The sequence below is a fragment of the Oncorhynchus keta genome, unplaced genomic scaffold (assembly GCF_023373465.1).
Source record: "Oncorhynchus keta strain PuntledgeMale-10-30-2019 unplaced genomic scaffold, Oket_V2 Un_contig_13290_pilon_pilon, whole genome shotgun sequence".
In the NCBI taxonomy this organism is placed as follows: Eukaryota; Metazoa; Chordata; class Actinopteri; order Salmoniformes; family Salmonidae; genus Oncorhynchus; species Oncorhynchus keta.
This window is the reverse complement of record NW_026278177.1, coordinates 6,899-10,000: the sequence shown is the minus strand read 5'-3', so window position 1 is coordinate 10,000 and position 3,102 is coordinate 6,899. Positions and strand designations below refer to the sequence as shown.

The following is a 3,102-nucleotide window of genomic DNA, read 5'->3' as shown; positions in this document are numbered from 1 at the left end:
GCCTGGCCTGAAGAACGTTATGGCACCTGACCCTAACCCTCCCCCCCAGGATAGGTGAACGTTCAGGGATTGTTCCGGGCGCTACCTGGCGCCGTCAGCCTGGCCAGGAAGCGTTAAGGATGAGATGACCTCTGGACCAGAGTCACCCTCAGGTGAACCTTCTCAGCCGGCCAGGACAGGAACGTCTCCACCTAGGACCTTCTAACCTCCCCCACAGGTGAACCAACACAGCCTTCCAGGAAGCGTACTAGAACCTAACCAGGCAAGATAGGACCATCACATAGCCCTACCTGACTCCTAACCCTCCCCCAGGTGAACCTTTTCAGCCTTCGAGGGAACCTAACCCCCGGTGAACCAGCACAGCCTTCCAGAAAGGACTAGAACCTAACCTCTAACCTCCCCCAGGTGAACCTGTACTAGCCTAACCAGGAAGCGTTATGCCCACCTGACCTCTAGACCCTAACCCAGGTGAACCTGTTCAGCCTTACCAGGCACGCGGTGAACCTTTAGCCCGCCAGGAAAACCTTAGTGGGATCTTACTAACCCTCCCCCAGGTGAACCTTCCAGCCTGGCCAGGAAGCGTTATGGGGAAGATGGGACCTCTAACCCCCCAGTGGAACCTGTTCTAGAACCCGGCCAGGGATGATAGGATATGCCCACAACCTTAGTGGACCTCCCCCCCAGGTGAACCTGGATCAGCCTGGCCAGGAAGCGTTATGCCTACCTGACCTGATAACCCTCCCCCAGGTGAACCTTTCAGCCTGGCCAGGAAGCGATAGGATCAACACAACCTTACTAGTTTAACCTCCCCAGGGATGATAGGATCAACACAACCTTAGTGGAACCGTTATGCCCACCTGACCTCTGAACCCCTCCCCCAAACCTGTTCAGCCTGGCCAGGAACAACAACCTTGATAGAGACCTGACCTCTAACCCCTCCCCCCCCAGGCAAAGAGGACCTGTTCAGCCTGAATGAGATATCTATAATGCCCACCTGAACAGAATTGACCTGCCCCCAGGCTGAGCCTTTAAGCCTGGAACAGGAACATGCCCAACCTGACCTCTAACCCCTCCCCCCCAGTGAACCTGTTCAGCCCGGCCAGGAGACGTTATGCCCACCTGACCTTAACCCCTCCCCCAGGTGAACCTGTTTCAGCCTGGCCAGGAAGACGTGTGCCTACCTGACCTCTAACCCCTCCCCCCAGGTGAACCTGTTTCAGCCTGGCCAGGAAGCGTTATGCCCACCTGACCTCTAACCTCCCCCCAGGTGAACCTGTTCAGCCTGGCCAGGAAGCGTTATGCCCACCTGACCTCTAACCCCTCCCCCAGGTGAACCTGTTCAGCCTGGCCAGGAAGCGTTATGCCCACCTGACCTCTAACCCCTCCCCCAGGTGAACCTTTCAGCCTGGCCAGGAGACGTTATGCCTACCTGACCTCTAACCCCTCCCCCAGGTGAACCTGTTCAGCCTGTCCTGGCCCTGACCTCTATACCCTCTCCAGGTGAGTGTTTCTAGTCCGGCCAGACTGTGTCCTATGCCCACCTGACCTCTAACCCCTCCCCCAGGTGAACCTTTTCAGCCTGGCCAGGAATCTCCAGTATGCCTACCTGACCTCTAACCCCTCCCCCCCAGGTGAACCTGTTCAGCCTGGCCAGGAAGCGTTATGCCTACCTGACCTCTAACCCCCCCCAGGTGAACCTGTTCAGCCTGGCCAGGAAGCGTTATGCCCACCTGACCTCTAACCCCCCCCAGGTGAACCTGTTCAGCCTGGCCAGGAAGCGTTATGCCTACCTGTGTCCTCTGACCCCTCCCCCTGGCCAGGAGGTGAACCCCTCCCCCAGGTTTCAGCCTGGCCAGGAAGCGTTATGCCTACCTGACCTCTAACCCCTCCCCCAGGTGAACTGTTTCTGGTCAGGACTGTGCCTGTGACCTCTACCCTGTGAGTGTTTCAGCCTGGCCAGGAAGCGTTATGCCCACCTGACCTCTAACCTCCCCCCAGGTGAACCTGTTCAGCCCGGCCAGGAAGCGTTATGCCCACCTGACCTCTAACCCCGACCACTCTGAGGTCTCTATAGACCGTGACTTCCCTGTGGGGTGGACTCCTGATCACCCTGGTGTTCAGAGACCAACGCTACCACCTGCAGACCTTACACAACCGCTTCCTGAAGAAGTGTTTCAGCCTGGAGGCGGAGCCGGTCAAGACCACCGGATACACGCTGGAATTCCGCTCCGGCAAGGTGGCGTTCAGGGACTGTGTCCGGGACGCTTACCTGGCGCCGTAGGGCCCAGTCGACCATGAAGAGCGGGAAGAACAGCCGCTTGGGGAAGGATGAGATGTTCTCTCTGGAGCAGAGTCACCCTCAGGTGGTTCTCAATACCCGGCAACGAGAGGAACGTCTCCACCAGGCAAGGTAGGACCAACACAACCTTCTGGAACAGTACTAGAACCTAACCAGGCAAGATAGGGACCAACACAACCTTCTAGAACAGTACTGGAACCTAACCAGGCAAGATGGACCAACACAACCTTCTAGAACAGGACTAGAACCTAACCAGGCAAGATAGGACCAAATAGTGTTTCTAGAACAGGACTAGTCCTAACCAGGCAAGATAGGACCAACACAGCCTTCTAGAACAGTACGGAACCTAACCAGGCAAGACAGGACCAACACAACCTTCGAGAACAGTACTAGAACCTAACCAGGCAAGATAGGACCAACACAACCTTCTAGAACAGGACTAGAACCTAACCAGGCAAGATAGGACCAACACAACCTTCTAGAACAGTACTAGAACCTAACCAGGCATGATAGGACCAACACAACCTTCTAGAACAGTTTCTAGAACCTAACCAGGCAAGGTAGGGGCCAACACAACCTTCTAGAACCTTACCAGGCAAGATAGAACCAACACAACCTTAGTGGAACCTTACTAGAACATTACCAGGCAAGATAGAACCAACACAACCTTAGTGGAACTGTGTCCTAGAACCTTACCAGGCAAGATAGGAATCAACAGTAGCCTTACTAGAACCTTACCAGGGAAGATGGGACCAACACAACTTTTAGTGGAACCTTACTAGAACCTTACTAGGGACTGTGTA

The 3,102-nt window shown here is 55.4% G+C and overlaps 1 pseudogene; it reads left to right on the top strand.

The window, feature by feature from the left end:
- LOC127918131 (fascin-like) overlaps positions 1 to 2,410 on the top strand; it is a 14,059-nt pseudogene extending 11,649 nt beyond the window's left edge.
- The last annotated feature ends 692 nt before the right edge of the window (positions 2,411 to 3,102 follow it).